This window comes from Vigna umbellata, chromosome 2 (genome assembly GCF_029865625.1).
Source record: "Vigna umbellata cultivar VRB3 chromosome 2, Vumbellata_1.0, whole genome shotgun sequence".
In the NCBI taxonomy this organism is placed as follows: Eukaryota; Viridiplantae; Streptophyta; class Magnoliopsida; order Fabales; family Fabaceae; genus Vigna; species Vigna umbellata.
This window is the reverse complement of record NC_142166.1, coordinates 4139405-4151335: the sequence shown is the minus strand read 5'-3', so window position 1 is coordinate 4151335 and position 11931 is coordinate 4139405. Positions and strand designations below refer to the sequence as shown.

At 27.2% G+C, this 11931-nt stretch overlaps 2 pseudogenes; both read right to left on the bottom strand.

Moving 5' to 3' along the window:
* Nucleotides 1–2807: 2807 nt before the first annotated feature.
* On the bottom strand, nt 2808–3235 carry LOC124838914 (ethylene-responsive transcription factor ERF098 pseudogene; annotated as a pseudogene).
* Nucleotides 3236–7796: 4561 nt separating this feature from the next.
* LOC124838919 (ethylene-responsive transcription factor ERF098 pseudogene) lies at nt 7797–8171 on the bottom strand (annotated as a pseudogene).
* Nucleotides 8172–11931: the final 3760 nt, after the last annotated feature.

Here is an 11931-nt window from a genome sequence, read left to right as displayed (position 1 = left end):
ATAAAAATATAAATTAAGCTACTTAATAAAAAGAATTGTAAGATAATTGTATAAAATTACACTGTTGTAAGCGTATTATTACTTCTGAAAAGAAAACATTAAGACAAGTTGACCGAAACAAGACCATTTGAACAGGGTAAAGACGATTATGTTATATATGCTGTACATGGACCGTGACTTTAACGTGAAAAGTTCAGTGCACTTTTTCTATTAGGCTTATGTGGGGTGACAATTTTTAGCTTAATGCGCGTCATGAATTGATTATTAAATTAATTAACTGTGACCTAATTCAAATTTGCTAAGAACAATGAACATGCATGTTAATACATGGTTGGGTTTTTACTGAATTGACTTATATTGCAATAATTAGATTCCTTTTATTATTTGTTTCTCGAGTAAAACATTCTTTTCATTCTACATTAATCTTCTTTTGGTTAGAATAAGACGCCTTTAATTTTTCCTTTTTGGTAGATGAATCAATGGGCAAAACCCTGTTTGGTGCTAGTATTGAAGGTGTCACTTTCTTGCTAATGTTGAGATATGTGCTATTCATCTAGTATCTTTCTGGTTAGGTAGAGAAGTAATAACTTAACAAGCATTAATACAACCTCCTCCAATGAAAATCAAACCTCATCCTTTTATAGCAACATATGATGATGATGGTGACAACTAGTTTTATTTAAATTTATTCACTTATAATATTATTATCACAGAATGCTATCGTTGTGAGTTTAACGAAAGAAGAAAAAAAACATAAATGAAGGAAAAGTGATTAGTACTTAGGCAAAAAGATATGCAAATTTACACCATTAGATAACCAAATAAAAATTTATTTTAAAGTACATAATTTAAAAATATATATATATTTAAAATTATGGTATTATGAATATAAATAAACAAATTTTATATTCAACATTCCAAAATATAAACTAAAAAATTTATTCGGATCGTACTTCTTAAAATACCAAATTTACATTCTTAATTATAAAATTTGGAAAATAAAAGAATTTAGGGAGGTGTATGCTGAATTTAAGGAGGTGTAGAAAGAAAACATTTCCTAGCTCAAAGGGGAGAAGAAGCCCAAGTTATGAGAGGGCTTTGATGACCTTTGTTATAAGTCTCTTTCAAAACTTTTCAAAATCAGGTCAACTTTGCAGAGTTTCACAACAACACTCAGAAATCGAAAGGGTAATGTCTCTTTGATATACAAACCCACTTATCAAGAATATTAATGATATCCTTTCACTAACTCAACCAAGATAAATAATTATATTTAAAGATGTTCAAATATAGAAAAGTGCAATTCATCATTAATTCTACGTAGTATTAGTCGGTTATGGGAAGAAAACCAAATATCTGGGAGAGCATAAAGTAAATTATTGCAACTTGAACTTAGTTATCCATGTAACATTAATAAATAATTAAGGAACAGATTTGGAGAACTTTATCCTCATTACATCAAATCAAAAGATGTGAGGACGTGCTAATCTAAACTTTTATTTATTTGTTATAGTATTTTTTTAGTGCTTGATTTTACTTTTATAAAATTATTTTTTAGTGACTTACAAACTTGTTTAGTATTATCGTAATACATTTAATAGACAAGTGGGCTTATACAGTTGGCCGAAATAGATCTATTAATAATTATTTTTTTATATATCTTTATAATACACTTTATACAATTACGTGTGTGTGTATATATATATAAAAGATAACATAAGATCATATACTTATTTAAAATCCCTAGTTTCTATAATAAGAATCTTAAACAAAACATAAATTCAACTTTTAGCTATTTTATATAGAAACTTCAAATTTTGTATGCAAGTCCAAGCGTTTAATAACTAGAAAAGAAAATTTTAATGATTTTAATTTATTATTAAAAAAAATGAATAGTAAAAAAAACAATACTATTTATATTACATATAAATAGGTTTTTATATTACCTGGAAGAAAAATTTTGAACAGCAAATGTCTAACTTTTTAATCAACTAAAATTGCATAAAAGTTTAGATTTCATCCACTTTTGAAATGAATACATATTATTGTGATTTTTATCTGCATATACTGTCGAATATTAATAATCTAAATAAAAATAAAACAACGTATCCCCGATAAACGGTAGCTAACCAACTACAACTGTAGTGTCTCAATAACTGCCATTAAAATAAAAATTAAAACGAATAAATTAAAAGAAAAAGAGCAAACGCAACCTGATTAAGAAGGCATCAACCTCAACACAGCCAACCATTTTCTCAGGTTACAGCATCGCTTCTTCATCTGGCAAAATCTCCCGTTTGAAGATAAATTTAAAAGAAAATAATTTCAGTGTCTGCGAAATCATAAACAAAATTGACTGACAGAATTCATGGCGATGGCTTTGATGAAATTTTCGAAGAGAACGATGATGTTGAACCTCAGTATAATGCAGAACATACAATGTTTCAGAGCAATAATGAAGAAAATATTATAGTAACCACAGATCTAATCCCAAACTAATCACGAAACTCAAGTTCACTTATAATAATCCTAATGGTTGAAGATCTCATTTTAAAAGATGGTTTTGTGAGAATAAATTAGAGATAAATCCACCTAATAAGAAAAATGCTTACTGAAACAGAGTGGCATCTACGAGCCAAATGCTACTACATTAACAAATAGAAGCAACAACTTTCCCATATGCTATTATTTCAAGATTTTGTTGCATTAACTGCAAGATTTTTGAAGCTTACAGTGTACAATTGAATCAATGCTGAACCCAATAACACAGGTTCAGTTGAGATATGAATAAAAATGCAGTTGAGTTTTTAATCTTTGTTATTCCTTCTCTTCTCTTCAATCTCAAGAAGATCCTCCAAGACCTTGTCATCCAGATACTCGAACTCAATAACTTCCTTTCGGGCAAAAGAACTTCCACTGTCAACAGTAGAAGAATTTGACGACAATAGAAAAGGAAGATGAGAGTAATACTCATCGGGGAAATTAAGGATGGCAAGAGCACCCCTCAAACCAATGGCTGCACGATCATAAGCTCTTGCTGCTTCTTCTGCAGTGTCAAACGTTCCCAACCATTGTCTTCCCGTAGGTTTTGTCGGATCTCTGATCTCTGCTCCAAACTTACCCCACGGTCTCTTTCTCACACCACGGTACTTCACTTCTTCCTCTTTTGATCTCTCTTTCTCCATATCTTTTGCTTAAACAACTTCCTTCTTTCTTCAGTATTTTTATTCTTTCTTTCAACTCCTTATATATATATGCATATAAAAGCAGCCTTTGTTGTAACTATTAGTTTTTGTTTCTTGTTATTGACTTGATTCGAGCTTTCTTGTGCAAGTGTAAAAGTTGGACTCTTCTTTGACTTGGTTTATAATATTTTGGAAAGAACTGGTACTACGATGAGTATATTTGGACAGGTTCCATGATGTTCAAAGATCGTCACTTTTGCATCCATGGCCTTTTTTTCTAGTAGCTCATGGCTGAGGTGGCTACTGGGTCGCAATTATTATGAATTATTTTAACTACAGTAACCCTACGATGTTGACACATCTTAAGAGGTTTGAACCAAAACACAAGATAACATTTTCTATTTACCGATTTCAATAAGCAGAATAAAGTTAAAAACAGCAAAAATTGAATAAGGATCCCATATCCAATAATACAGTGTTGAATAAATGTGAAGTATGTATTATGACCACTTTACGTAAGTCATACATATTCATTTTATTTTAATTTCTTGCTTTTTTAATTTAAAAGATAAAGCTGGAGTAATTATTTTCGTTTTATTTGTACCATCAGAAAATATTTCTATATTTAAATAATAGATTTTTTTAATACAGTTCACTTCATTCTGTTGTCGTATCTTTTTTTATTACATTAACTGATTGACTGCAATTAAGAATACCGTAACCAAACTGATTCAAAATTGCTGTAGATCAATTTTTTAATAGTTATATTGTACATCATGTTAGACTTGTTGCGTTAATATGTCATTTGTCATTAATGTTATTCAAATGGATCCGGTGTAGATAATCTGACCTGAATTGATCAACGATTCAATTTGATTTTTTTTTTTTGAGAAAAAAAACTCGTAATCCTTTAAAATATAAATTATTACACGTAAATGATTTAGATTAAGTTTAACAAATTTAGTTTATCTTGTTTACGGTATTTATTTATATCAAAATTAGTTTACTTTCATTCCATTTAATGCATGCATCATTTAAATATTTCAACTATCTAATGAGACTCATTTGTATTCCTTGTTAGATTACTTTCATAACTTGTTAATTATGGGATAATAATGTAGGTTAGTTTTTTCTGAGTTTAAGCTGCTCCATATTTGATCTACAGAAAATTTGATGGGATTTGTCCGCCTCACATGAATTGCAGGTTAGTATTAGCTTGTCATGCATAGTGATTGGTCCGTGAGTTTCCAGTCATCCATATAAAAATAACTTTATATAAATATTAGGTTTAATCATTTTCAAATTTTCTAATTTTATTGAGAAGTCTCAAAGTTCTTAGTTTTTTTTTCCTCAATTGAATCTTTATTTTCAAAAAATTAATGACAAAAACATAATAACTTTAATTTTTCAAAAATAAGGACCTAATTAAGAAGAAAAATAACTGAAAACTTGACACTTCTTTTAACAAAATTAGAAACTTCGAAAATAATTAAACCTAAATATTATAATAATAATATAATATTTTAATTTTAATGTTTTATATTATTGTTATGTTCCAAAAATCTATCATTGAAAATAAAATTAAAATATACTAAATAAGCATAATATTAAGATTAAAAAAAATAAATATGTGAAAGTTAAATCTTTTATGAAAAGAAAATATAAAATAAATTATTGTTTAAGTTACTAAAAAATTATAACAATTAATCAATGTTAAATATAGATAAAAGAATTGACTTAGGGATTTAGGTGAGTGTTGAAAAACAAAATAAATAAAAGAGTTTTACGTAAGTTATAAATTAAAATATGTTAACAAATACTTTTGCAGATTATATAGGTAAGTCTATTCAGTCGTGTGGACGGTGGATTATGTGATATAAGTCTATGTGGATCAGTAAACTAAATTATTCAATCTGTTTTGTATATAAATTTTTTTTTTAAAAAAATCCTATTTTTAGATTTCTGTGTTAACAAGGTAATGTGGTTATTATCTTTACCGTAACCTTATTTATTTTTTGCCACATAATTCTATAGTTTAACAATTCTATAAGTGGAAGGGTGGTGGCCCATAATTCATAGGTTTCTGTTTCAAATCTGACTCTGATATTATGTTAAGAAATGGATTTTAAACCTAATTAAAGTCTATATCGGATTGTAAGGTAAAGTTTACACTCACTTATATTATAAGTTGACCTTATCTCTAGTTGATGTAAAATTTCCAATAATATAATTATATTTATGTTGTTCCAAGCTTGCAAGGTTTGAAATGATTCTACAAATGTACATTGTTTTTGCCTCACCCAAAAAACTGTTGTCACAATAATTGCACATATAGCTTATAAATACAACCTCAAGGAGCTCACAAAATTAAATCCAACTAATTAAACACTAGTTTTTTATCTCACCCAAATATAAATAAGCAAAACTAGCATAATGGTAGATGATTAAACTGTAAAACAAAATGAACTAGGAAAAACATGAAAGGATTTAAGTAGAAACAGTGGTACAAAATGGTAGTTGAAGAAACAAGCTGGGGTAAGTGAGAAAACAAAAATAAAATTCGTTATAAGTAAGTAAAATGAAGAAGAAAAATTCATGGTTAGAACTGAATGGATAGCACCTGTTTGTGGGAAACGATGGTGCGAACTATAGCAAACTATTTATAGTAGTAAGAGTGTGGTGTGGTGTGCCAGAAAATTTGGATGGAGAGCAACCAGAGAAAAAAAATATGGATAATCTAAAGAAATAAAATTAGAAATAGAGATTATGTTAGGATCTATGGCCAAGGTAGTTAAAACATGGAAAGCCTAATTAAGAGTATAAGATAATCTAAAGAAAATTCGGGATAAAATTATAATTTTAAACAAATAATGAATATCTATGGCCAAGGTAGTTAAAATAGAGATTATGTTAGGATCATAAGAGGTTTATAAAATAGTAAATCATGAATCGTAATACGAATAGTAGATTTTACTTTCTATAATAAAAATGGCACATTTTTAAAATAAAATTAATTCTTCTATCAATACTTCATTAAACTTAAGTTTACAAAATTAATTACTTTGTGAACTTTTTTTCGTGAATCCTTTACTATCCTAACCATAAGAGTTGTAAGGGTGTAACTGAAAGTAGTATTTTATTTTAACTGAGTTTTATTTTAATTGATTGAAATTCCCTTGAATGGTGTAACAAAAAACATCCTTTATTTTTAATTGGATTTGAATTTTATTTTAATTGAAATTGATTGAATTTTAGTTTAATTGAAATTCATTCAAGAAGGTAGTGTTGGGTGATGGTGCAACTAACAATACCAATAGCGTAAATTTTTAATTGTATTAGTTTTAATCAGGTTAAATGCAAAAAATAATAGTGAATGGTGAAGAGAAAAAATTATTTACATTATTTTACCATTTTATTCGAAAAATTTACTGATATCACTGTGGTAGGATTATGCAGGACATCTAATTTGTAAATACTATGTCAAATATTAGGATCTTATGATTTTACAATATAAATATCGATTTTAACTACAACGTTAGGTATTATTTAATGTATTCACTTGTTACTCGTAACAAATCTTTTTTATATAAATATTCATAGATATGAATAATTTTGTTATCTCTAAGTTTGAAAAGTTTTGAATTTGTTTGAAAATAAATTTAATAAAATTAAAAAAATTCTTCTAAATCTATATCTTCTTACCGTATATAAAAATAAAATGTAACGATATTGTTGAACCAATTAGTAATCTTATCTTGTTAATGCTGAATGGTTATCATACTAGTGGTCTGTTTCTGGAGATTATATACTAGATCTTTTTCACTCTTACTAATTTGTATATCATTTTTGTAATCATATAATTAATGCTCATTTTCTTGCACTGGATATAGTAATATGATTGTATATTGTATTGAATGTCCATTTTAAAATGAACTCAAAGTTGGTGCATCTAAATCTTTCCACTAATACTAGCCAATCATATAAAGTCTAGTAACTAGTAACTATGAAAAATAGCAAAAGAAGTGTAAAGAAGCTGCCAACCTCAATTTTTTATCAGGTTAAATTCATCTCGCATTATCATCTGCCAAAAACTACAAATTTGAAGTTCAGTGTCAGGGAAGGAATAATTAAATCATCTCAGAAGCCCAACTAATTTCATGCTATGCACATTATCAAAAAATTAACGTAACTCAATTTGATATAATTAAAAGGCTACTTAAAGGAATTGTAGAAAAAATGCATGGCAACCCTGTTCAAGAAGTTTTCAAAGGGGGTGGTTCAGTCTCATGCTCACAACATTCAAAACAAAAATTTCGTATTTGTAGAACTTAGTCCAAACCAAACACCAACAGAAGTTAACGTAAATAAATGTGAGAATTAAACATAGTTTTCATATATATAACCTACATCTCAATTTCTACGACCACTTTCAGAATAAAATTATAGTGATTTATGAAAAATACAAAAACTTGGTCACCCCATTTTGTCATGCAAAGTTGAAGTAGATCGATGCCAAAGACCCTAAAAATGGCGGGTGGGGTTGAAGATTTTTTGGAAAAGAAACCTAAAACACAAGCTGAGATATTAATCCAACACCTTATCATCAGTTATTTAATCTTGGTTCATTCTCTTCACTTCTGACTCAAGAAGATCTTCCAAGACCTTATCATCCAAATACTCAAACTCGATAACTTCCTTGTGTTGTGAAGAACAAGAACTTCCAATGCCTGCAGTTGAAGAATTTGCTGATGCATCGGGAAAATTAAGGATTGCAAGTGCACCCCTCAATTGAAGTGCTGCACGATCATAAGCTCTGGCTGCTTCTTCTGCTGTGTCAAATGTTCCTAACCACTGTCTTCCCGTAGGTTTTCTTGGATCTCTGATCTCTGCTCCGTACTTACCCCATGGCCTCTTTCTCACACCACGGTATTTCACTTCTTCACCTCCTTTCTCTTTCTCTGCTTCACTCTTCTGTGAATCCTCCATATATATATATATATATATATGCTGTTACCTTCCCTTTTTCTGCACCCTTTTTTAGGAGGTTTATGTCTTACATCTCATATATGAATATCTCTCTCTCTCTCTCTCTCTCTCTATATATATATATATATATATAGCCTAGCTATATGCCAAAACTCGTGTTGCGTTTGAGCTATGAGTTTTGTTTGTGCCCGATGACTTTATTCTTAGCTTTCACGAGGAAGTGTAAAAGTTTGATTCTTCTTCGACTTCGCTTATGTTTTGTAATGAACAGCCATAACCAGACAAGAAAAAAAGGTATGTGGGGACAGGACCCCATGCACAAATTTTGCCATGTGTTGTGCATCGTCACGTTAATATCCAACATCATTCGGAGGTCGCTTATTCTCGTACGAGCATGAGGCGGCGTCTGGGCTGAAAATGAAATAGAGTGAGATTTAGATGTTTTAAGAGTAATGGAAATAAACTCTTGTAACAGTTTTTGAATGGTGGAGAAAATATAGTTTTTTCTTACTCTACGTATATTAAAAATTTAATGGTAAAAAGTGATGTCAAAGAGTATAAAACTTAAGAGGTTATTTAATTTACTCCATCCAAAAATAGGTTAAACAAAAGTTTGTTTATGTAATTAATATTTGCAACTAATAATTTTGAAGTGTACATTAAATTTTGTATATTGGTTATGAAATGCAAGTAAATGACATAAAATCAATCCAAGATCAAATAAATAAAATGTAGATTAAAATGTATGTAAATGAACTACTAAAACGTAATTATTTTTTAGTATTCTATCAAACAAGTCAAGATTCAATGATGGTCAGTACTCGTAGGAGAACAATTCAAATTAGAAGTAGTATATTACTCGTTATATTGAATTTCATACAAAAACTAAGGTTCACTCAATTGTACATAAATCTTCCAAAAGATTAACACCACAACTCTTAAAAATATGGATTTCTAAAAATATAATCAACACAAGTTATCAGGAATTTGACACTTCTAGATTCAGGATACCAACATAAAAATTTAGAAAAGACGATTAATAAAAATATAATATTTAATAAACTTACCAAGTAAGCTAAATTATATATTTCAATTTCATAAATAAGAAAATTATGAATATAGTTAAATTTTCAACTTAATAACTTAACATCCAAATTTTTAAAATAACAATTTTAAAGCTTAATCAAATCTATATACTAACGTTACCTTGTAAAAAAAGAAATATGTGTTTAAAATCTATTAGAAAAAGGATAAATTTTAAAATTTAGCTGTACAACATTTTGAAATCTGGCCGAAAATATTTTTTGATAACAATTTATAACAAAATATATATATTAGAAAAAAATATCGTTAACCATTTGCAAATGTAAATAATTACGGTTCCAACTTCAAATCCGTTGAAGGATATTATTAGATTAATATGTTTTCTTTAAAGATACATATGTGAGTGGGAGGAGAAATGATATTATTAAGATTATTCATAATATTGTTTGTTTTAAAAACACATAGATAGATGGAGGAAAAATGAATATTTAAACTCATCTTAACTTCTAAACCGTATAAGATTATTGGGTTATCATAAAAATAATTACTAATAAACTTTAAATATTATAAAAAGAACAATATACTTACATTTATATATGCCTGTGATTGCATAATAATAATAATAATATAAAAATTATTTTATACAAGAGTATATATTATTTATATATTTAAATTTTTATATTCCATTATTTTCTTTTTTTTCCTAATTTAAAATGTCAGATAATATTTTTTCTTCTAGTTATACTTGCATCTATACATATGTACTAGTACTGTTAAACTGGGTTGTAACCTGCAAGTCAATCCAGCCCATCATAAGTTTGAATTGGGTTGGGTTTGAAAAAAATGTAATTTTTTATACGGGTTAGTTTTCAACCCGATTAACTTATAACCCAACTCATCCGAGTTGAACCTGTGGTAAGCCGAGTTGGCGGACAAACCCACCTAATTTAATTTAATTATTTACAATTTTATGTTTTAATATTATTACTTAACATTTTTTTTATTATATTGTAGATGGGGATAAAAAAAGATGTTTCAAGAGAAAAAAATATTATAGATTTATGGATAAATGATACAAAAATTATCAATATTAAAAACTTATTTGTTCGTCTTTTTGGATTACGCTTTGTATGATATTCTTTTTATTTTGAATTGTCTTTATAATTTAACATCTTTTTAGAGTAAAATTTATTTAGATTTAAATTAAAAAAATTATAGTTTTTTTATTTAAAAAAAACTTATAATTAAGTGACTCAGAAAGTCAATCTGTTTAACTTATCAATACATGACGAATGGACTTATTCAAATGGACTTATTCAAATTTTTTTATTTTGTTAATAAATAAATCAGATTGAATTTCAATAACTGTCCAAAAGATAATCGAGTAGTTGAATTACCATTTGTGACAGTTATATGTATACGTAGAAAGACTTTGTCTCTCATTTTGTTTCATAAATGTCCGTATTAATTATTGCATTAACTAATTTGCTGGAGATTCAGTAACCTGCAACCTTATTCAAATTTCCTGTAGATCAGTAGACTTGCAATCCTTAATGATATTATTTGACATTAACATAATTTGAATGATCCATCTAGATTATCTGACTTTATGTTGCAATAGCTTAAACACAAATTGGTATTTAAATTTGCATTTTCATCCTATGCAACGGTTTACTTTTTAATTTTTTTTTTCATGTACAGATTTGTTTACACTTTAAGTATAAATATATTTGGAAATTAAGGATTATAAAAGATAACAATCTTAATATTCATGATAAAAGTAAACGGTGATTCGAATTTATGAAGTAAATCTTAAGTTTATTGTTTTAAAAAAAATTACGTAATTTATATTAATAGAATTAGTGGGTACTTATGGTATATATAATATGGTTAAAAAAATATAAGTATTTTATTATTCAAATTTTGCAACTTTATAAACAAACTTCAGAATTTGCAAAGAAATTTAATTTTATGTATTATCATTAAAAATTATATTTTCAATCAACGAAAAGTTACTATTACTATAATTTTTCAGATAGTCTTTATAGAAAAACTTATTGTATATTATACCAAGATCTAGATGGTCTAGTCTAAATGAGTGTAGGAATTCTATATGACTTTTTCCTAAGAAATTTTTATAATTATTATTATTATTGTAACTAAGTATTAAAATAATCATTTTTTAATTAGATATTATATTATATATACAACCTTTATACATGAAAATCAAATTTTTAAAATTGTTAGCCGTTAATAAAAAGAAATGTTGTAACATGATTGATTTCATTTTATTTGTAAAATTAACTTTTATTATAATTGTGTTACGCCAATCGAAAGCAATATTTAAAGTGCAAATGTTCTATAAATAATTTATTACACTTGAATCGATATTTTTAATTACTTTGTTTGGGCTTATAGAAAGAATAAATTTGTTAAGCAAAATATACTTTAAACGGACATTGAAAAGGAAATATATAATCTTGCATATTATGTGTTGCATTTTAACAAAAGGAAAAAAATCGCTTTTCATAAGTTGCTAATCGCTTATAAAATCACATGACAATTATACAACAATATGAAGACAAAAATAGTTCTGTAATAACTATATTATTAAATCATCTATAAAAGTAAAAAGAAAAACCATGCAATGTATTACTTACATATTTTATGAGAAGCCTAAAACCTTACATTATGTTAATAAGAACTACATAATATT